Below are 25,336 nucleotides of genomic sequence, written 5' to 3' on the forward strand. Positions count from 1 at the left end.
TATTATAACCTTAGAATTAATATACTGCCATTTCTCACCCTTTAGCTTTTGTGGTATTGTCATATATTTTACTTTTTTGTGTGTTATAAAGCCTACACTGCATTTTTTAAAAATTTAAATTGCTGACTATATTCAAAGAAATGTAATATAAGAAAGATACTTTATATATTTAGCTATATAGTTACTATTTCTGGTACTCTTCATTTCTTTCTTAGATCCAAATTTCAACCTGGTATTAATTTGCTTCTTCCTGGAGGACTTTGTTTAATATTCTTTGTAGTGCAGATCTGCTAGTGATAAAAATTCTTTAAGCTTTTGTATATCAAAAACGTCTTTATATCACTTTAACTTTTTAAAGATATTTTTGCTGTATGTAGAACTCTGGTTGACAGGTTTAGGGGGCTTTCTTAATACTTTAAAAATAAGAGCCCACAGTCTCCTCACATGAATTGTTTTCATTGAGGATTCTCATAATTATCCCTAACTTTGTTACTCTATACATGACATGTTTTATTTAGGGTTGTTTTTTTCTGGCTGCTTTTAAGGTGTTTTGTTTTTTTTAAATCTCTGGTTTTGACCAATTTGATTATACGTCTTCAAATACATTTTCTTCATGCTTTTTGTGCTTAAGAGTTATTTTGCTATTGAATCTCCAGGTTTATAATTTTCATAAAATCTGAGAAAATGTCAGCCAGTATTCAAAAAAAATTTATCTTCACTCTCTTCTTTCCTTCAGGATTATAATTACACTTATGGTAGGTAATTTGAATTGTCCCACAGATCACTGATACTCTGTTCTTTTTATTTTTCAGCCTCTTTTATTTCTGTTTCATTTTAGATAATTTATTGCTATTTCTTCAGGTTCACTAGTCTTTTCTTCTGCAATGTTTAATCTCACCCAGTGTATTTTTTATCTCAGAAATTTCCATTTCCACTCTAGAAGTTCAATTTGGGTCAGTTTTCCTATCTTTCACAGCACTCTACATCTTTAAATATATAGAATACAGTTATAATAATTGTATCAATATTCTTATCTGGTAATTCTAAAATCTATCTATCTGGAAAAGTTTCAATTAATTGTTAATTAAATTTTTATTGAGTTAATTGTAGATTCACATGCACTTATAAGAAATAATACAGAGAAATCTCATGTACCTTTTAGCTAGTATTCCCCAAAGGTATCATCTTATAACACTAATAAAATATCATAACCAGAATATATTGATACAAAGCACTAATTTTCTTTCAGATTTCTCCAATATTACTTGTACTCATTTGTGTGCCTTTTGTGTGTGAGTAGTTCTATACAGTCCTTTCCCATGAGTAGGTTTATGTATCCACCACCAAAGTCAAGTTACAGTTCCACCACTATAAGAATTTCTTATGCTGCCCCTTTATATCCATACCCACATCTATCTTGTTTCTACCGTACCCCATCCCTAATCCCTTGGTAACTAATATACTTCATTTCTAAAAAGAAATGTTGAATAAATGGAATCTTATAGTATTTTTCCGCTTTGGGGATTAACTCTTTCCGCTCAGCATAATTCCCTGGAGATTCATCCAAAATTGATTGACTTTTCTCCTTGCTTTGTGTTTTATTTTCATGCTTCTTTCCATATCTGATAATTTTTAAAATTTTTGTTTTTATTGATTTTAAGAGAGAAAGAGGAAAGGAGAGGGAGAGAGAAAGAGAAACATCAATGAAAGAGAAACATCAATCAACTGCCTCCTCATTGGGGATGGAGCCTGCAACCTGGGCATGTGCCCTGACTGGGAATGGAACCTGTGACCTCCTAGTGCAGGAGGTGATGCTCAATTTACTGAGCCATACAGCCAGCTGACAATGTTTATCTGATGCTAGATATTGTGAATATTTTCTTGTTAGATTCTAAGTATTTTGTGTATCTTTATATGGTTTTCAGCTTTGCTCTGGAATGCAGTTAAGTGACTTGGAAATAAGAATTTGATCCTTTCAAGGTCTTACTTTTAAAACTCATTAGTTGGTACCAGAACAGTGTTTAGTCTAAGTCTACAATGTTCCCCAATACTGAGTACTGTACCCTATACCTCATGAGTTATGAACTTTTTTCAGCCCAGTCTGAGTGCCGAATGCCATTTGTACTATTCTTTCAGGGAATTCTTTTTTCAGCCTTGGGTTTCCTGAGATGCATGCACTAATCAGTACCCTACTGGATTCTCAAAGTGAACTCTCAGTAGAACTCTGCGTTTTTCGCTCAGCAGCTCTGTTTTCTCCAGCACGTCATCCTGCAGCTCATACTGCCTTGGGCTCCCCTGACTCTTCAGACGTGTCTCCTCAACTTAGAGAGTCTGTTGTGCTCCAGCTGGGTTTATCCTCTTTGCACACAGACTGGAAAGTCCCTCAAGGCATAAACTAGAGCAGTTTTAGGGCTCATCTCCTTTGTTTCCTGTTTCTGAGGATTCACTGTCTTTTATTGCCTTGTATCTAGTAACTTCAAATCATTGTTTCATATATCGTGCTGCTTTGATTTGTTGTTGTTGTTTTGAGTAAGAAAGCAAATCTGACCCCTGATATTCCATCTTGGTTGGAAGCCAAAGTCCTCTATGATTTATTCTTAATCAACTTTATGATAAGGCTTATTCTCTTTGATCAAGAAAATAGAAACAAAATTGAAATTTAATTTTCTTTTAATTTCATTTTATTATTACAGTGTTTATCCAAGTAAAGATCTTTTCCTTAATCTTCTTCTTGTTCCAATCATAACTTTAAAAAATTCCTTTTATGTCTTTAGGGTTTTTCATTTTGGACTTGATAAGCTTTTTCACTTTTTTATTTCACAGGCTTTGTGTGTTTTTTTCTCTCCCTTCTTTTTTTCCTACTTTTCTTCTTTCTAGTCAATAAATATTTATTGAAGACCTATAATGTGCCAGATGCTAAGCAAAGCACTGAGGATAATGTCGTGAAAATGACAAAGATCTTGCTCTGTTGTTTAAATTCTGGTGATGGGAGAAAGGCAATAAACACATAAATATGTTATTTTAGTTGGAAACATATGCTATGAAGAAAATAAACAAGATGATATTTTGATGTGATATTTGAGTTAAAATATTAAAAGAATTTTAAAAGAGGGAATAGCAACTGCAAAAGCCCAACATCAAGAATAAATTTGACATGTTCAAAGAATAGAAAAAAGGATGTGACTGGAGAATCATTTATCAAGAAGAGAGTCATACAGCCTGGGTGATTCAGTGGTTGAAATCTGACCTATGAACCCGGAAGTCATGGTTCAATTCCCAATCAGGGCACCAGGTTTCAGGCTCGATACCCAGTAGGAGCATGCAGGAGCCAGCCGATTAATTATTCTCATCATTGATGTTTCTATCTCTCCCCTTCCTTTTCTGAAATTAATAAATGTATATATATATAATTAATTTTTTTTAAAAAAGGGTAGTACAAAATGTGGTCATGGAAGTATTCAAATGTCACATCAATTAAGGTCTTGAAGTCTGACTCATGCATTTATGTGCCTTTCCTTTTACTTTTTAAACATATTTTTTAAATTTTACTTTATTATTTAAAGTATTACAAATAGTAGTATATATATCTCTTTTTTACCCCATTGACCTTCCCCCAGCCTCTCCTATCCCCTGGCATAGGCCCTCATCCCACCTCCAACCCCCAGTGTCTTGTGTCCATTGATGTTGCTTATATGCATGCATACAAGTCCTTCGGTTGACCTCTTCCCCCCTCCCTAACACTCCCCAGCCTTCCCGCTGTAGTTTGACAGTCTGTTCAGTGCTTTACTGCCTCTGTGTTTATCTTTTTGTTCATCAGGTTATAATGTTCTTTATTTTCCATAAATGAGTGAGATCATGTGGTATTTTTCTTTCATTGCCTGGCTAATTTCTCTTAGCATAATGCTCTCCAGTTCCATCCATGCCGCTGCAAATGGTAAGAATTAATTCTTTTTATAGCAACATAGTATTCCATTATGTAGATATACCATAGTTTTCCAATCCACTCATCTGCTGATGGGCATTTAGGCTATTTCCAAATCTTAGCTACGGTGAATTGTGCTGCTATGAACATAGGGGTGCATATATATTCTTTCTGATTGGTGTTTCTAGTTTCTTGAGGTATATTCCTGTAAGTGGGATTCCTGGGTCAAATGGGAATTCCATTTTTAGTTTTTTGAGAAAACTCCATACTGTTTTCCACAGTGGCTGCACCAGTCTGCATTCCCACCAGCAGTGCATGAGGGTTCCTTTTTCTCTGCATCCTCACAGGCACTTTTCATTTGTTGATTTGTTGATGATAGCCATTCTGACAAGTGTGAGATGGTATCGCATTGTCATTTTGATTTGCATCTTTTAGATAATTAGTGACTTTTGAGCATGTTTTATATGACTCTTGGCCTCCCTTCTGTCTTCTTTTGGAAAGTATCTATTTAGGTCCATTGCTCGTTTTTTTTATTGGATCGTTCATCTTCCTTTTGTTATGTTGTATGAGTTCCCTGTAAATGTTAGAGATTAAACCCAAAGGCCATAGATTTGTTGGCATTAATTTTGTATCCTGCTACATTGCCGAATTCATTTATTAAGTCTCATAATTTTTTGATGGAGTCTTTACGGTTTTTTATGTACAATATCATATAATCTGCGAATAAGGACAGCTTTACTTTTTCTTTTCCAATTTGGATTCCTTTTATTTCTTCTTCTTGTCTAATCGCAATGGCTAATACTTCCAGTACTATGTCAAACAGGAGTGGTGAGAGTGGGCATCCTGTCTTGTTCCTGTTCTTTTTTTTAAATTTCTTTATTGATTATGGTATTACATATATGTCCTTATTTCCCTAATACTCTCCAACATCCCCCCCATTCATGCCCTTACCCCCCTTTTGTCTGTGTCCATTGATTAGGCTTATATGCATATATATAAGTCCTTTTGTTGATCTCTCTCCCTTACCTCCACCCTCCCCTACCTTCCCTGAGGTATGACATTCTGATGGATGTTTCTCTGTCTCTGGATCTGTTTTTGTTCTTAGAGGAAATGGTTTTAGTTTTTGTCTATTGAGTATGATGTGGGCTATGGGTTTGTCATATATGGCTTTTATTATTTTGATGTATGATCCTTCTATTCCAACCTTGCTGAGAGTTTTTATCAAGAAAGGGTGTTGGATTTTGTCAAGTGCTTTTTCTGCATCAATTGATATGACTATGTGGTTTTTATCTCTCAATTTGTTTATATGATGTATCACGTTTTTTGATTTGCGGATATTGTACCATCCTTGCATCCCTGGGATAAATCCTACTTGGTCATGATGTATGATCTTTCTGATGTTCTGCTGGATCCGATTTGCTAGAATTTTGTTGAGGATTTTGGCATCTATGTTCATGAGGGATATTGGCCTGTAATTCTCTTTCATTGTATTCTATTTATCTGGTTTTGGTTAAACATATTTCTTATATCTGAGTCCCTTAGGAGCATCGCTATGCAATTGCTTGAGCTTCTACAGATATCTGCCTGGGTTCTCCATCTTTGGGCTTACACTGGATATGTGTGGTCATGATCAAAGTGTGCTTTTTTATTTTTATTTTATTTATTCAATTCTGTTTTGAAAGATTTTTTATTGACTGAGAATCATTGATCAGCTGCCTTCTACATGCCCCTACCAGAGATGGAGCCAGAAACCCGGACATGTGTCCTGACTGGGGATCGAACTAGCAACCTTTCAGTGCATGGGACAATGCCCAAACAACGGAGCCACACAGGCCAGGGCTAGTGTCCTTTTATTTAAAATAAAAGTAGTTTCAAACCTTTTGCCTTCCTTATAACAAATGCTGACACAATGAACTTTTAGTTACCTTTGAATACTTTGAAATATGTACATTTCCAATGTGCACTTTCTGAGCTATTACAATCTCTAAAATAGCATGACCCATTTCTTTAATTATGCTAATTATGGATATCATTATTAGTCAGAGTTAAATACAAAGAAGTAAAATAGTTTAGAAAACAGTTGTCAGAAATAGTTTAGAAATCCAAAATTTTGTCCAACTATCATCTTTTATCATAAAGACTTCTTTCTATCAAATTGCTTTTCCCAATTCATCTTTAACACAGAAAAAAAAAAGGTGGGTGGGGGAATTCCTTCCTAAAGTGCTTGTCACTCCTGTGCTTATATTCTTATATTGCCAGGCTCTCCTGGCAATTAAAATAAATATGATTAAATATAATAAAGCCTGACACAATTCCTTCCCTGCCTCTTTCTCTAACCTCATCTCATGCCACTCCCCCTTATCTCATTATATACCAGCATCATCATCATCCTTCAGTTTCCAGAACACACCCAGCTCCTGACCAGTGCTGGGATTTTGCACATGCTGTTTCTTTGCCTGGAATACCCTTTCTCATGCTAGTTTCTTTTTCATCCTTCAGGTCTCACTTTGATTTTTTTTTCTCCTCAGAGAGGACCTGTCATCTATGTAAAAGAGATCTTTTCAACCCCTCCCTCTTGTTCTCTTTCTATGCCCTTGTTTATTTCTTTTATAGCAGTTAACATAACCTAAGTTATTTTATTTATGTATTTGCTTGCTGGGTTCTGGTCGGCCTCCATCACTATAATATAAACCTCCCAATTTCAGTATCCCCAGTGCCCAGAATTGCCTGAAAAAAGTAAGATTTAATAAATGATTTAAGCCGAAACCGGTTTGGCTCAGTGGATAGAGCGTCGGCCTGTGGACTGAAGGGTCCCAGGTTCGATTCCGGTCAAGGGCATGTACGTTGGTTGCGGGCACATCCCCAGTAGGGGGTGTGCAAGAGGCAGCTGATCGATGATTCTCTCTCATCGATGTTTCTAACTCTCTATCCCTCTCTCTTCCTCTCTGTAAAAAATCAATAAAATATATATTTTTTTTAAATAACGAAATAAATGATTTAAATAATTTCTTTGAGTTTAAAGCTAGTTCATATATTTTTTAATGAATGAATGAATGAACATAGACGCCTAACTTGAGAACTTGTGTGTTTGGTTCCATACCATTGCAATAAAGCAAATATTGCCATAAAGCGAGTCCATGAATGTTTTGATTTCCCAATGCATATAAAAGTTATGTTTATACTCTACTATGCTCTATTAAGTGTACAATATTAATATGTCTGCAAAACACTGTATATACCTTAATTTACAAATACTTATTATAAAAATGCTAAGCATCATCTGAGCCTTCAGTGAGTCATAACCTTTTTGCTGGTGAATGGTCTTATCTCTTTAATGGCTGCTGACTAGTCAGGGTGATCGTTGCTGAAGGTTGGGTTGGCTGTGGCAATTTCTTAAAATAACACAGCAATGCAGTTTGCCATATCAATGGGCTCTTCCTTTCACTGGAACTCTTAGAGGCCATTGTAGTTTTATTAATTGGCCAATTTCAATCTTGTGGCTCAGGGAATAAGGAGCCGTGAGGAGAAGAAGAGAGATGGGGAAACAGCTGGTTGGTTTAACAGTCAGAATGCATTTAACACTTATTCATTAAGATTGCTGTCTTATATTGGTAGGGCTTATGGAGTCCAAAAATAATTACAACAGTAACATCAAAGACCACTGGTCACAACAGATCTATAATAATAAAAGCATAATATGCTAATTAGGCTGGGCAGCCAAACGACCTTTCAGACATCATTCTGGATGTCCTTCCAGATGACCTTCTGAATGAAGCCGTGGCAGTAGGGGCCAAGGCAGAGGTGGTTAGGGGCAATCAGGCAGGCAGGTGAGGTGTTAGGGGCTATCATGCAGGCAGACAAGTGGTTTGTGGCAATCAGGCAGGTATGCAGAGTGGTTAGGGATAATCAGGCAGGCAGTTAGAGTAGTTAGGGGCAACAGGCAGGCAGGCGAGTGGTTAGGGGTAATGAGGCAGGCAGGCAGTGGTTAGGGGCCATCAGGCAGGCAGACGAGTGGTTAGGGGCAATGACACAGGCAAGCAGAGCAGTTTGAGGTGATCAGGCAGGTATGCAGAGTGCTTAGGGGCAATCAGGCAGGCAGGCAAGCAGTTAGGGGTAATCAGGCAGTCAGGCAAGCAGTTACAGGTGACCAGACAGGCAGAGGGGTTAGGGGCGATCAGTCAGGTACAGTGGTTAGGAGCAATCAGGCAGGCAGGCAAGTGGCAGTTAGGAGCCAGCAGATTGAGAGAGGGATGTCTGACTATCAGTTTAGACCTGATCCCCAGGATGGTGCCTAAACTGGCGGTCAGACATCCCCTGAGAGGTCCCAGATTGTCAGACAGTGCTGGCTGGGCTGAGGAGCCCTTACCCCCACCATGCACGAATTTTGTGCACCAGGCCTCTAGTCTATAATAATGAAAGAGTAATATATAATACTAATTAGACTGGACGAAGCTGGGGCTGCGAGGGAAGCCCGACTCCCTGGTGCCAGAGGGAAGCCGGTGCCAACAGCAAGGGGAAGGAAGGCCTACTCTTGCATGAATTTCATGCATCGGGCCTATAGTATAATAATAATGATGATGATGATGAAAAAGTTTGAAATATCACAAAAATTACCAAGTGTGACACAGAGACACTAAATGAGCAAATGCTGTTGGGGAAAATGGTGCTAATAGGCTTGCTTATCACAGGGTAGCCACAATCCTTACATTTTTTTTAAAAATGCAACATCTATGAAGTGCAATAAATTGCAGTACAATAAAGCTGTGTGTTCTTGTATTAGAAAGAAAATTATAAAATTTAGAATAAAAGTTCTTTTAAGAAAGATATTCTTTATTACTGAAGGAAAAAGGACATATAGGTGCTTTTCTAACAATTTTTCCACCATCATTTATCTCCTTCATGACCTCTTCTATCTCCACTCACCTCCCTCCCTTCCACCACATCACCACAGTTGTCTATGTCCATGAGTTCTCTCTCACTCTGTCTCCCTCTCTCTAGTTTGTATTTTTGTGTTTGTTTTTTGTTTGTTGTTTGTTTGTTTGTTTTTGTTAATCCTCACCTGAGGATATTTTTTCCCCATTGATATTTTAGAGAGAATAGAAGGGAAAGAAGGGGGGAAAAGAATGTCCATGTGAGAGAGCCACATTGACTGGTTGCCTCCCATGCCTGCACATGCTTACTGCACATGCCCTATCTGGACCAGGGATCAAACCTGCAATCCAGGTATTTGTCCTTGACCAAAATCAAACCAGCAACCTTCCTGTGCTTGGATCAACACTCTAACCACTGATAATCCTTTGCTAGGCCTTTTTTTTTTCTTTTTTTTTTTCTCAATCCCTCTACCCACCCATCCCAACACACTCCATCCCCCTTTACCAGAGCTGTTTGCCTGCTTCCTATCTAAGAATCTGTATTTTACTTGTTAGTTAAGCTTATTCATTAAATTACACATGAGTGAAATCAAATGATACTTGTCTTTCTCTGACTGTCTTATTTCATTTAGCATAATTTTCCCATGTCCATCCATGTTGTTGGAAAGGGTATAAAATCTGAAGTAATGATTGAGCATGACCCAGTTGCTCTTGTATATCTTTTGCTGAACAAATGAAAAAATTAACATCAACATTACCATCTCACAACATACATTTTTGCTAAATATAATTTCATGTTTAATTATTTATGACAAGTCTACTTGTATTTTATAAGATTAATGAAGACTTGGTAATATGAAATTTCCCAGTGTATCTGATACTTTATGCAATTTTTATAATTGTACAACTTGTATATATGAAATAAACTGAGGCTGCCAGGAAATCTTTTTGACAAATAGAATGTACATAGTAGTGCGCTATTTGGTAATCCGGAGTACAAAAAGGTGTTGAAAATACGAAATAGTATGGGGTGTTATCTATTTATCACTCAACACTAATCACATAATACTATTAAATCACAGCATTTTTACTATAATATCCTGGCTTATTTTTTCCAAAATAATGTTGTGAGTTGAAGGGTTCATGCCAAAAATATAAAATTATTCCAATTGTACAGTGAAGTGTTCATGCTTGAAATGTTAGAATTACCATTAAAGTCACATGTTTAGATTTATTCATTGTTAATAACTAGTAAGAAGTAACCTCATAGTCTAAATTTGAAATTTATTTGAGGCATCAGGATTATTTTCTTATAAATTTGGTCAACTCTTTGTTTTTTATAATTTTAATGTAAAAATTCATAGTAATGTTTTATAGTTGCCTGCTTTGTTTATTCGGTAGTTTTTATGTAAACATCTGTTTTCTGATTATAATTTTCATATCTTCCTGACAAAAATAATAAATCGATAGCTAGTAAAACTGCCTAATATATTAATTAGAATTAATATATGTTCTAAAAGGTAGGTAACCTATTTCAGAGACTTTGACTCTGTAGGTCAGTAGAGATTGGCTTATTAGCCAATTGGTTGGTCTGAATCATCACTCTCCATATGGAAAACTATAAAGATAAATGCATTAAAATATATCTCAATTGATATTTAGAAACAAAAGGCTAAACTAAGGAGTAAAGTTCAAATGTCAACTATAGTTTGAACTAAAAATGTCTTAACTTCTCATCCAACACCTTTGCTTCTGTATCAGGTTGCCATGGCAATATTTTCATTAACATTGGAATGACTTGCCCAGAGATAAAATTGCTTGCAACATATTACTTCCTAATATTTCTAAAGCATCCTAAGCCAACTTTAGGTTTTAACCTCCCAGTTCAGTTGTTCCAGGTTCCCAGGAATTATTGCCATGCTGACTATTGTGGAAACTCAAGTGTAACATATTGATGTGATCAAAGTTCGCATCAGGTCACTGTCATGTCTTCATTCTTGAAGCCCCAAAAAATGTGTCAAGCATTTTAGATCATCAAGGAATAATAAATTAGAAGCTGAATAATTCCAAGGACATTACATAATAAAAATAGACCCAAATTAAAATAGTTCTATAAAGGCTTATATTTAGTGTTCTGGGCCTTTTTATATATATATAAAGTATTGAAATCTATGTTGCCCTGGCCCAGTAGCTCTGTTGATTCAAGTGTTGTCCCATACATCAAAAGGTTGTGGGTTCTATCCCCCAATCTAAGTGCATACAGGAGTCATTGCTCTCACTCTCCCTTCCTCTCTCTGTATAAATCAGTAAACATATCCTTGGGTGAGGATTTAAAAACTCTATGCTAATGAGCATAGAAAACCAGTATTTAACTGAAGTAACTGGACACCTTTATGCTGTATGTTAAAAATGATGCCTGATTCGGGTCTTTAAAGTAAATATTCAGCTTGTGTGGGTTGACAAAGATAAATATAATCATTTTTCTAATAGCATCATTGCTTCATGCCACTTAAGTGAAGTTCCCGAGTGGTTTCCTAAAGGTATTGCACAGGTTTTGAGGGGACATTACATCTATTACTTGTTTTTAACCACCTAAATGTACAGTGGGTATTCAGTACGTGTTTGTTTGAACTAACATGTAATTTTAGTCTCTGAAGATTAAGATACTTATCTTTCTCTGACTGGCTCATTTCACTCACATAATACTCTCCAGGTCCATCCATGGTAAGAGTTCTTGCTTTTTTATTGCCACATAGTATTCCATTGTGTCAATGAAGCATAATTTTATTATCCACTCATCTGCTAATGGGAACTTAGTCTGTTTCCAAATTTTAGCTATTGAAAATTTCGCTGCTATGAACATAGGGGTGCATATATTCTTACGATGAGTGTTTCCAGTTTCTTAGGATATATTTCTAGAAGTGGGATTCCTAGGTCAAATGTGAGTTCCATTTTTAATTTTTTGAGGAAAATCCATACTGTTTTCCACTTGGACTACACCAATCTTCATTCCCACCAGCAGTGTACTAGGGTTCTCTTTTCTCCACAACCTCACCAACACTTATCATTTATTGAATTGTTGTTGGTAGCCATTCTGACAGGTGTGAGGTGATATCTCATTTGCATTTTGATTTTCATCTCTTGGATGATTAATGACTTTGAGCCTTTTGTCATATTTCTCTTGGTTTTCTGTATGTCCACTTTGGAGAAGTGTCTATTTAGGTCCTTCGTTCATTTTTTAAATTGGATTGTTTGTTGCCACAACCTTTGCATTGGGGTTCAGGATGTGAAGGAAGGGCTGACACACAAATGAAAATACTATACAAGTAATGTGAATTTAGAATGCATTGGGGACCAGATGGAGGAGCCTCTTTTTTGAAGAGACACACTGACCTTTGGCCAGTTTGCTTTTTATTTACTTAAATTCACATTTTTCCTTTAGCAATGCATACAGGCATATCAAAGGTAAAGTTTGATAAAAGTAAAAGAATTATCAGGTTAGGGAATTTGCCTTCAGCCACCACTATCTCAACAGATAAGGTGCTTAGCCTCAGGCTTCCTCATTCCTTGGTACACTAACAGTACTGGCAAGCAGTGTTTTCCTGCATCTCCCCCTTTTTGTTTTCTTAATAAATCTTGAAAAGTGTATGCTATTTGTAGGGCTTGAGTTCTTTTAAGACCCTTCATTCCACATATGCAGACTAGAAATTCCATATAATAAAAGGCAAATATGCAAATTGACTGAACGGTGGAATGACTGGTCACTATGACATCTACTGACCACTAGGGGACAGACGCTCAATGCAGGAGATGTACCCTGGTGGTCACTGTGCTCCCTCAGGGGTAGTGCTGCTCAGCCAGAAGCTTGGCTCATGGCTGGAGAGAGCAGTGGCAGTGGCAGGAGCCTTTCACACATCAGCTGCAATCAGACATTGCCCAAGGGCTCCAGGACTGAAAGAGGGTACAGGCCGGGCTGAGAGACACCAACCCCCCCACACCCCCCCTTCCCCGAGTGCACAAATTCCATGCACTGGCCTCTAGTAAACATATAAGAACAACAATGAGACAGACAATAGTGGTTATGCTAAGAGGCAGATGAATGGAGATCCAATGAAAAGGATTGAGTTCTTTCATGGCCCTTTTAAATTGTTGCCAGACATCTAAGGAACTATTTTGTAATAGGCTCCTTTCTGTGCCATCAGCTCTTTAAGGGTCCATTTCTCAATCACTGTCCTCTGTGACATAACAGCAATGATATTCGAGTTCTGGATGGTGGACAAACAGTGGGCAATGACAATGCAGGTCCTATCTTCTCTGGCTTTGTCTAGGGCAATCTCCACCATTCCACAACTTGTGACTGCTAGCATGGCAAGGCCAAGGCTTCTTTACCATCCCCCAGGTCATCTCTGGACTGTTTCTTCTCTGTCTCATTCTCCTACGATCCCTTATCTTCAACATGTTGCTTGGGGCTACTGCTATCTGTGGCTGGAGTAGTTGATTGTACAGGGTGCTGCTGCAGGTTCAAGGTCCTCATTAGTCTGGTCAGTTCCTCTCTTGCATCCATGTTGAAGTTTAATGTTCCTTACAGGAATCACACAGGCTTGGAGCAGTTTTCTGGAAATACAAAGCATATTAGGTTAGCAAAGGGTCGGGACCCTTCAATAAACCAGATTTAGGATCTTTCCATCTAACCAAACCATTTTCCTGTGGTTTATTCTGGCACCAGTGTAATTCCATAGGTGTCTTGCCATTAGCATTACAAGTGAAAATTTTTAAAGTAATTAAGGCTTGATGTAGTTTACCTCAGGAGATTTCTCTAGCATCACTATTCCCACGTTTTGTTTTTCAGGTTGGGTTTTTAGCAGCTGATGTTGGCATTCTATAATTGCCTGTCCTTGGGAATTGTGTTCCCACAATGTGCCTGTTTTAATAAAGTATGCATTTCCTTTGGTTAAAGGACCAAGCAGGATGGTATGAGCCCTGATATGAGTAATATAAAAGAGATGTTGTCTTTGCTATACAATTTTCTGTATCTGTTTAAATAGTGTATTAATAGACTTTGCTCACTAAACCTTTTAATTGAGCAGTCTCAATTCTGTTTACCAGGCCAGCAGCATATGCAGAATCAGAAATAATATTAAGAGGGTCTTGGAAATTCTGTAATGCAGCCTTGATAGCTTCTATTCAATCCTTTGTATAGAAGTATGACTAGTCTGGTTGACTTGATCTGAATCCATTGCATGATAAGCAGCTTTACAATTAGATGAACCATCAGTAAAAACAGTTAATGCTCTAAAAATCCGTTCCTGCCTAGTATTTTTTTTTTTTTGTATAATAATAGGGGTATAATATAAAAATCATAGTAATTTGTTTTTTAGTAGGTGACAACTAAGTTTCCCTGGATATTCACTTAGTCCAATTTGGCAATTTAAATTAGTTTGAAATAAGGTTTATTTTTTAACTTCATTTGTTCTTAGGTGTGGACAGCAAATGACACTAATTGGATTTCTGCTGTCACTCTCTTAGCTTATAAAATAGTTTATTAAATTTCTAAATTATACCACCAACATTATTGGCCCATACAGCTTTAATAAAAAGCACAACTGATATTGGAAAGCATACAACATAAGCTGCAGAGATAAGCATTCATCTGGTTTCAAATGGAAATGCTGCTTTCATTAATTATGTGATTTAAGTGGGGGTCAGTTAAGAGAGTTTCCTCTGTAAGTTCAAATCAGGACACATTCTTTGAGTAAATAAAGGCAAAATCACTGAAAAGTTGCTTTGTATCCGGCAGATATCATTTTGAAAAAATAACTACATTGGAGGGAAATTGCATTTATAAGTTAAGATACCTGTAGACCAGCAATGCTTATGTTAAAAATGTCATGGATCCACGATACCAAAGCTGTTTTAGCTTATTTGCATAAGACATTCATCCTATGCTAGGAAGATTGACGTGTTTTTTAAACTCTGTTCATGATACTCCCTAATACAGGTTCTCCACTTCAATCTGATCAGACTCTTCTCTGTCCCACTGCATCTTATCTCAATAACTATATTTATGATTGAGTTGAAAAACATTGAAGTCATCTGCTTTTCTAGTTATGTAGAAATGATAGAATCAAAAGGACCAGAAGAACATCCATCTCAGGAGTTTCTTCAGAGTTTTCCAAATATTGGACACAAATTTAAAATTTAAAAATATATTAAGTATTTTAACACTCTAGTAAAAATAACATGCACACTCTAATGTTTTATACCATATGCCAACATATTAATATAACATGAAGCAAAAGTAAAGTTTGCTGTTAGTTTGTATTTTTATGGACTGCTGTCTAAAGCTTTGCTACCGATTTTTATGGAGATATTTGAACATTTTATGAGTATGCATTTTTTATATTTATGTTTTTAGCTGGGCTTTTAAAAAACTTGAGTCCATTGTCCTAGCCAGTTTGATTCAGTAGATAGAGCGTCATCCTGCAGACTGAAGGGTTCAGAGTTCAATTCCGGTCAAGGGCACATACTTCAGTTGCAGGCTTGATCCCTGGCCCTGGTTGGGGCTCCTGTGGGAGGCAACCAATCGATGTCTCTCTCACATCAATGTTTCTCTCTCTGTGTGTCTCTCCCCCTCCCTTCTACTCTCTCTACAAATCAATGGAAAAATACCCCAGCTGAAGATTAACAACAACAAATACTCGAGTCCATTATTATATATCCAAATCAAATTACACAAGCCAGAACCCGGCTGCAGCTTGTGTGTGCTCCGATGAATAAACAAACAGGATGCAGGAGCAGCATCCTGCACACACCCGTATCCCTCCTTCCCAGTAATGTGATACATTTATAATAGAGGAAGTTTTCTTGCTTAATTTCAGTTTCAGTTAGTTCTTGCCCATATAAGATAAAATTTTATATTCATGACCAGAAATCTGAGTAACAATTAGATATAATCACTCAATATGGAAACATGATTTTTTTTTATTCTTCCTTCAAGCTTCTGTACTATTTTAATAGCAAAGATCTTAATATTGCCCAAATCAAACTAGCTATTTTTAAAAGTTGCCGTTTTCAATAGCTTTTTTAATATTGAGAATTGTCTCAATATTACAATATAAAGCCGAAACAAAGTACAGAAATTTGTTGATGATGATTTAAAATTGCAGCTATTATCCATGTCCTTTGATTTCATATTTTTATTAGTCAATCACTTGTTTTCATAAATAGCACTATAACTTGGTATTATAAAATGAGTTATTACTAACAAATCTATATATTTTGTTGTTGTTGTTGTATATAATGGAGATTCTATTTCGAGCTTATTAGGCAAGAGATCTACAGTTAAATAATATGAAAACCACTGATCTGGCCCAATCCATTAGTTCTACAGATTGAAATATTAAAGGTCAGTTTATATTTCTTGCGCTAAGTTATACAGCCAGAAAATTGCAGTTGCCAAACTTCCTAATACTTAGTTCACTGTTCTCTATTATCGTTACCTCATCTCTGAGTTCCTCTGGTATACTTAGTTTATGTCATTCCGTTTAGCATTTAATGACATGGTTTGTATACATCATTTATTTATTCAACAAGAAATTGTGCTGAAAATAAAATAAGAAATTTGATTCTATTTAATTTTGATTGAATGCACACACGTATCACTGGGTGGTTTTAATATATTACTAACAAGAGCTTTTCTATTTATGGTTATGTTTTAAGGAAGTTGAGGACGTTCTTTAGTATTTTGAAAGGTGAGAAAAACAAATAGTTCAACTCAAAGCACTCTGCATACCATGAGCCTGTTAATGTGTTTGGCAACCACAAGCACAAAGACATATGAAATAAGGAATGTGTGTGGTAGGTGCTGTTACCTTTATGTAAGCAGCACTGTAGAATGAGAGAGGAATGAACAAGCAGCTCTAAGCAGGGGGCTGGAGGGGCTTCACTGAGGAGCTGGCCCTGAGGATTAGTTAAGGACCTGTAAGCTGCTTTAAGAAAGTGGGAGGAATTCTTTCAAAGCCCAGGAAACAACACATGCATAGGCACAGAGGTGTGAGTGGTTCTGGCATTTCCAAGAAAGTTTAACGCAGCAAGTTACTAACTAGGGTGTCTTAGGAGTAGTGATGAGTGAACGTTTACACCATTAGCCGATTGAAGAATGGAAGTAAGGAAATGTCCGAACTTCTTATTCTGTACCCTAGGTTTTCCTTGTGCTTCTACCTATTTCTGCCCCTAAATGTTAAGGTCTTTGAGAACACTGATATATTTGACCTTCCCAGCCTCATGGTGATGTGTGCAGTGCCGAGCATGGCCAGGGCTCAGGGTTTGCTTGCTCGCTACGTGTTCCTTCATTCACTCACAAATATATTTGGCTGCAGCATGTGTAAGGCTCTGTACTTTGTGCTATTAGAAATAAAAACTTGTGATACAAAACAAAATATAGAAGGCTTTTGTCTGTTGACTAAGAAATCCGTGTACTCACAGTTTACATTTTTGTCAGAAGAGACAGGCAATAATAAACAGTAAAACATGTAATACATTAGTGATACATACAAAGGGGAAATAATAAAGCAGAAAAGGGCTATATAAATTATCAGAGAGGAAAAGAGATGGCCAGTCTACTTATTTTCTCTTGCCTCAGTTTCCTTAACTCTAGAAAAGAAAACAAATAATAGTGCTTCTACAATAAATCCCTAATCTAGGCAACAGGGATTAAATGAGTCAATGACTGTATAAAGGGTTCAGCATAGTTTCCAGAAGATGGTAAGATAAATGTCAGCTACTATTATTCACATACTTGGCTAAAATAATGTTAACACAATAATCATCTTATTTTCATCACTTATGGACCTCTTTTATTAAGGGGCGTAGTACTTCCAAACAATTATGAACTATTTTACAGGCTAAGACTCCTCATCCATATCCTGCTCCTTTTAGCTTCTGCTTCCAATGCATTTACTTCTAATATTTGTTATTGAAATGAATCATTGTTTTTTATAATGTTCTAGAAAACAATATTTGATTATCTAGATGTCAGGCCATCATCCTATTTCAGGCATTAGGCCCACATTCAGATCTGTCTTTGGAAAACACTCATTAATGCTTCATGACTCATCACATCTCAAGGTTAGAAGTTCTGACAAAAATGAGACCTTTATGCTTGCTCACCAGCTAAAAATCAGTACAATATTGGAGTTGTTATTACCAGACAGAATGTAAAGTCTTCAACATTAATGTTTTGGAGTTAAAACCGTTTGCATGGATTAGGTAAAGGTTTCGGGTCTCTTACTTTTCGTTTCCTTTCTGACCTCTGTGCATCCTTACATCTATGCTGTCCCCCTCACCTGCCCCCCTTTATCTGATCCCCAAAATCCAGGCTAGCTCTTTTTTGTGCTCATTTAGCACTCCATACTTAGCCCCTATTATAGTGAGCATCATTTAATGTTGTAATGACCTGTTCACCTGACTGCCCACCCTGCACCTTCCAGGCAGTCAGCTCTTTAAGATGGGACTGTGTTCTCTTTATGTCTGGGTTCCCTACTTACCATTCAGGGCCTCACATGTAGTTGTCCAATAAATACTTAAAACATTAACTATAATGCCTGAAGTGCCTTTAGTACAGCAGGATTATAGAAACATAGTTATTTAACCGTGGCCCCATATCCCTTAGTTGCTACTTTGTCTCTTCTGGAGAATGGCAATGCTCACGCATGCTGCTGCACCACGTCCTCCACATTCCCATGTCCTCCTTTGGCCTAAGATAAAAAATAGAAAGCTGGCTGGTTAGAGGAGCACCCTGTGGAGTAACAATGGTCCAGGATGTGGTACTTACTCTTCCAGTTTAAAAAATTGCTTTTGCCTTTGCTCTCAAGTGGGATTGGGGCTCTAGGGTCTGACACAGACCATCTGCTATACCATCGATATTTATGAGAAATTAATTTACATGCCAGATGACCTGTTTGTTTGTTTGTTTGTTTGTTTGTTTTCACTGAGTGAAATACATATTCATGGTATCCAAGTCACTAACTTAATGATATCAAAGCATCTAGGAAATCCAACAAATATTCAAAAGGTTGTTCAGCCGAAACCGGTTTGGCTCAGTGGATAGAGCGTCGGCTTGGGGACTGAAGGGTCCCGGGTTCGATTCCGGTCAAGGGCACGTACCGTGGTTGCGGGCATATCCCCAGTGGGGGGTATGCAAGAGGCAGCTGGTTGATGACTCTCTCTCATCGATGCTTCTAACTCTGTATCTCTCTCCCTTCCTCTCTGTACAAAATCAAGAAAATATATTAAAAAAAAAAAAAAAAAAAAAGGTTGTTCAATGACCTTAGAAACAGAACAAGATGAGTTAGACTGTCCCAAGGATTATTTTACCCAGACTGAGGAGGAGCTGTCAGCGTCACCCTGATGGCTGACCAGAGAGAACAGAATATGGGGTAGCAAGGTCTCAAGCACACTTTTGAAAGCCCTTACCAACTTTTTATTTGCTAAAAGAAAATAATTTTAAAAGTTAGAAATAAAGCAGAGACATTTTCTAACTCTTAATAATGGTGATGAGCAATTTGGTTCCTTAATTCTTTGATCCCAATATGAGTTCCTAAGCTAATGATAATGTGGTATTGCTGATAATGGTGCTAAGAAAGAAGGAAAAGTAAAGGATTGAAGTTGGACAACAATTTTCTGTCCCCTCTACTTCCTCTAATTCAAGACTCATCACTGTTTCATGGCCAACTCGGTTTCATTAAGAAAGTTAAAGTGCTTGTGGTTTTAGCCGGCTTTCTCCAACTCTACTAGTAATGCCTGATGACCCATTAGTTCATTCTTACCCTTGTGAAGAAACTATGACATGAAGGTTAAGTGGACACTTAAAAAAATAATAATAAGTTAAATAATAATAAGTTAAACCTCTTGTCAAGGGCTAAAGTGAGTCTTTCAAGCCTTACCTCAAGGTCTTTTCTGTTCCAGAGATTGGAAACCCAAGTGCCTACAGAGGCCAGTCTGGTGGGAATGAAGCAGGAAGCCACAGCAGTGACCTGGAGAGCCAACTTCTTTCTAAAGGAGCAGCCGCTGCTCTGGTCCAGATAATTGTTGCAAGGCAGGAATGTTAACCTAGTGATGCCACTTTGTCCAGTTTATCAGGTAAAGCAGGAAATGCAAGTTTTCATGTAAACTTTTTAAAATTTAAATATTTTCAACTAATTTGCCATTACTACTACTACTACTATTATTATTATTATTATTATTATTATTATTATTCTCACACTGTGTACAAGCCACATACTTCTGCAGATGGGATTTGGCCCAGTCCTCCTACTTGTAGCTTGGTCCTACATTTTGCTTACCTATTTGTTGAACTGCAGACCTTATTTTCTATAGCTTTTGCTTTTCTTCAGCATGTGCTCTAAGCATATTGTGCCTGGATCTGTGATATTGAAACTCCTTTCCTCTGCAACCTGAGTAGTTTGTGCATACGTTGTCTTTGGCTGCTATGTTTCCTCTGCCACTCTCAGCATTCCAGTGAGCAGTGGATGCTAAATGGAGTCTCCTTGAGACACATTGTTATGACACCACTAAACATCTGCAGGTTTACTGCTCACTCATTTTGGTACTGATGGGTAAGCGACATAAACACAGTAAAAGATCATTTATTTCACGGGGCTTAGAGATTGTATGCTTTGGGTTCCTCTTTCCGGAATCTACACATAAATGATCCTCCTCTTACTTCTTGAGAACCTGATTTATCAGACAGTTAATTAGACTTTTACATTTGATTATGTTTGCTGGAGACATTGATTGGGCCTAAGTGTTCCTAGATATTTATACATGTTTAGAGTCAATGTCTTTGGGTGGGTTTCTTCAATGGCTAAGGAGTCTTCTTCTTTTCACTTTAGGAGTAAGCTGATTTTTAAGGTTATAAGTGGGTTTGGGGGGGAAGGTAGGGGATACTGTTACTTTATATAGAAATGTTTACTCTAAGTAAGAACTTGACATCCACTGCCAGGTGAATAAAAAAAAATACTAAACATTTTTATAGTTAGAGTATATAAATATTAGTTGTTTCATAATATTATATAACCCCACGTGGGCATAATAGATAATTATTTCATTCTCAATACAATTTGGGGGAAAAACAATATTAATGTACATCATTTTTCAGTAGTAGATATATTGGGCTTCATCTTGGGTAGCCAAAATACTAGTAATGCATAATTAAGATGTAAAAAGTAACCCTAGAACTTGCTTGGTGTACTCTTAAATAGATTATGTAAATACAGGCAAGTATTTCTTCTAAATAATCCCTATGAGAAATTTCACTGTACTCTAGAAAAGCAAAAACAGCAAATTATGCTGTTGGTTAAAATATAGAAATAAATTATAAACTATTTTCCCTCAAACTTATGAGTTTAACAGTTAATTTATAGATGTTTACAATACTTTAAAACTATTCTCTAAATGTTTTTTATGGATACGTATGTTGGAGCTGGTGACGGTTCACTTTTTAGTATTTAAGAAGGTTAAATGAATAGAAAGCATTTTGTGCATATGCATACAGACCCTCACTTTTCACTTTCTTATATTGTTAAAGATAAAAGGGGAGGCTTTAACTTGAAGTTAACTGTCTAAATTGTTTTTTTCCTTTGCAGTCACAAAGTATGTAAATGGCAAAAAGAAAGCTCAATTATAAGTAGTAATATGGGTGAATTACTGGATATTATATGGGGGAACCCAAGTTACATTTGGAAAGCCAAATTATAACTAGAGCAACCTGGAAGGCCTCTCTGAGGAAGTGACATTTAAACTGAGACACATAGGTGTTGGTTTAGTGACGATCAGCAGGGTCAGGATGGGAGACAGTAGCCTAAGTAGAAAAAATGAGTGACATCCGGAGACATTTTAGAACCAATCAAAGGGATAGCCTTAATTTTTTTCTCTAGTATTTAGATTTTGGTGATTCATGGGTATTCTTTCTGACTCTCTACTTGGCTAAAACAGAAAGAGCAGTGATAGCGTAATATGAGGTGCAAAGCCTGTAACTGTTTCACAAAAGTTTTCGTAATGTTTTTAAGGATCTGAAAGATATTAATTAGCTGGTCTATAGATACAACATTTAATTTTTTAGAAATAATATTTTTTCCAATTATAGAGCCAATATATTTTTGTTTTAGAAAATATTGAAACTATAGAAAAACAATGAAAATATAGAGATATTCCTACTACCCAGAGTCCACTGCTGGGAGGATAGTGCTGTTCTATTCCTAGATCTACATATAGAGTAGCATTTTGATAAATAAAGGTTCCTAATTATAAATGCAACTTTGTAGTATTTCTTCAGCTGACAATATCATGGACCTTTCCTATGCTATTAAATTTTCTATAACATGATTTTAATAGCTATGTATAAATAACTAGAGGCCTGGTGCATGCAAATTCATGCACTAGAGGGGGTTTCCCTCAGCCCGGCTGCCCCCTCTAACAATCCGGGAGCCCTCAGGGGCAGGAGACAACCCAACGATCAGGGGAAGGTGACCCCCCATCACACCTCTGCTGCTGCAACTGCCGGCCCTGGTTACCTGAGCCTAGCGCAGCCCTGGGCAGCTGAGCAGCCACCATCCAAGGCTTGCCTGTGCCTTGGGTTGGCCCTGGGTGGCTAGGGGGTTGAGGGGCCTTGGCGCCTCCATCTTGTGGCTGTGGTTGCCACCATCTTTGAGGATAGGGCAGTCAATTAGCATATTCCCTCCTTATTGGCTGTGGACACTGCCATCTTTGAGAGTGGGGTAGTTAATTAGCATATTCCCTCCTTATTGGCTGTGGATATGGCCATCTTTGAGGGCAGGGCAGTCAATTAGCATATCCCTTATTGGTTGTGGATGCTACTATCTTTGTGATGGCATGAGGGTCAATTAGCATATTCATTCTTTATTAGATAGGGTAATAGTTTGTATATTTGTGATGAGGAAGACACTGATTTAAGAATTTTATTGCATCAATTCTATCCTATCTAATAAAGTGGGAATATGCTAAGTGACCTGCACAACATTGCAAAGATGGTAGTGCTTACAATCAATAAGGAAAGAATATGCTAATTGATTGCCACACCCTCAAAGATGGTGGCACCCACAGCCACAAGATGGCAGTGCCCAGTCCACTCGGCCCCTTAGCCTCCCAGGGCCGCCCGAGGCTCAGGTAACCAGGGCCGGCTGAGGCTTGCGCTGCCAGCAGTGGTAGCAGCAGAGTTGTGATGGGGCATCACCTTCCTCTGATCACTGGCTCGCCTCCCACCCCTGAGGGCTCCCAGACTGTGAGAGGGGGCAGGCTGCGCTAAGGGACCTCCCTCCAGTGCATGAATTTTCATGTACCGGGCCTCTAGTAAGGCTATAGTCTCTACTCTATAGAATCACACGCTAATAAAGGGTAGAGATACATAGCTTCTCAATACTGTAATTCATGTAAATAAAACCCTATTTTAGACCTTCAGTTTGTTTCCAATATTGTTTTTGGCTGTTTGGTTCTGTGGATTGGCAGTCTAGGCTGGTCTTAGCTTGGCCAATTTATCCCTCTTCCACATGGTGTTAGCTGGGCTCACATACATGTCTGGGGCCTCAGTTGGACTGGCTGACCACCTGGTGTATAGTCCTCAAGGTGACTAGCTCAGGTTGTTCATGTGACAGTGGCATTACATGAAGCTGGAGTGGAGGATGCAAGACCTTTTGATGTTTAGTCTCAACTTCAGTAGTATCACATTCATTCTATTCCATTGGTCAAAGAAATCACCAGGCCAGCCCAGATTCAAGGTGTAGAGTCATAAATCCTACTTGCTGATGGAAGGAGCTACAAAACATTTGTAGTCCGTGCAATATACTACACTCAGCATTTAGTTTTCTAAAGGCTTTTATGTGATTAGAACGTGTAAGTTACTGAACTTTGGTAGCAAGTACTGGCCTGATATAAATAATCCTCTTGACCATAGATGGCCATAGACCAGCAAGCTTGTTACCGTGACACTGAGGACTAGCCTAACTATCTGACTTTTCTAAACTCCCTAACCTTCAGAGTTTCTGAAAAAAATGTACCCTTCCTACACGAGTGTGATCCCTCTGTACTGAGGGCAAGAAGATGTGGAACCAGAGAGCTTCAGTGATCAGGGCAGAGAAAGTGTGTGTAAGGAATCCTGATACACCCGCATAAAGCAAACATAAGGTGCTGGGAGTTATCTGGAGTGAATAAGGAGAGCCTGGCAGAGATTGGGTCTCTCACAAAGGATATATCCGAGAGGTGTGTTTTGGAAGATGTGGCTGTACAGTGAAGATAAGAACCAAATGGAAATAACAGCCAGAGTGAAAGTGGGGCTGATCTATTGGAAGGTTTTTTTAAAAACAAAAAGAAGATCTAACTGCAAGATAAGTGTGCTCATGAGTAAAAATGCATAGCTGGAATAAAACAGGTGGAAGGTGAAACGGATGGTAAGGTTGGATGGAGGGAGCTGGTTAAATGCTATGAAGGAGCCATTTGAATAACTGATATACAGGTGAAAGGTCAATGAAAAGGGGAAATGTCATTTAGGGTTACTGTAATGAGCATCATTTAACTAATAATGATGGAAAGATGATGAGTATACTAGTATACATTTATTACCCAATCAAATGATAATTATGTTGTAGCCACTCAGACATTACTCTCCAAAATGCTAATGCTGATGTTATTTTTTAATCCAATCACATCTTTGTTGAGTGCACATGTTTTGGCATTTAAGTGTAGAGGTAGGTTTTATGTGCTCCTTGTTCCAAATTTGAGAAAATGAAGTGTTTACTCTGCAAATGTAGTAACGGAGTGGACTTCTTATTTAACTTTAAGTATTTCATCAGCTAAGTTTATAATTATAGTATTATAAAGTATAATGATAATTTATGTTTATACAACATATTAGATATTGGTGTTTTATCTGATTTACATTTTAATAGAATTTATTCATATCACATGATTCAAAAATCAATTCATTATTTTTACTATTAAGTTTGTCTTCCATTATTCAGAAGAATTTATTATATTTGATGTTATTCAAAAATGCTTATGAATCTGCTTATTTTCATGATGTCATATCCTCTGATATTTAGTCTTCATGGTGTTTCAGGTATAAATTTTAAAATTTACATCAACATTGCATAGTGAGTTTATTCTTAGTTTGACAAGAATGTCAGCATTGAGAAAAAGTTCTATTGCACTAATTAAAATCATGCTTAATTTTTATATTTTTGCATTCATTTATTTTAGTGCTTCCTTCATTAATTCAAGTGTGTTATATATAGTCCATTTAATAAATAGAATCCGGTGCATAAAATTATCATATTAATTTTCTTAGAAGCTCTTTTATACTTTTCCTACACTCAGAAATTCTGAGATCATTTGTATTTTTTTTTCATAATACATACTTACTGGCTTCTTTTAAAAACCTCTTTTTCATTTTAGACATGTGTTTTTAAAACTTTATAAGCCTACATGGTAGAAATCAGAGTAGAAAATTATGATGACTAATTAGAATGTGCAT

General features: G+C 37.1%; 1 protein-coding gene across 5 annotated transcripts in view; it reads left to right on the forward strand.

The window, feature by feature from the left end:
* MBD5 (methyl-CpG binding domain protein 5) overlaps positions 1–25,336 on the forward strand; it is a 348,517-nt gene that overhangs the window by 257,240 nt on the left and 65,941 nt on the right. For all 5 annotated transcript variants that reach the window (XR_014795804.1, XM_084893024.1, XM_084893026.1 and 2 more), the window contains one exon: positions 19,759–19,932. The gene's annotated coding sequence lies outside the window, so the exon portion shown is untranslated. The remainder of the gene's footprint in view (positions 1–19,758; positions 19,933–25,336) is intronic.

Source organism: Pipistrellus hanaki, assembly GCF_964339955.1.
Source record: "Pipistrellus hanaki genome assembly, chromosome: 8".
NCBI classification, from domain to species: Eukaryota; Metazoa; Chordata; class Mammalia; order Chiroptera; family Vespertilionidae; genus Pipistrellus; species Pipistrellus hanaki.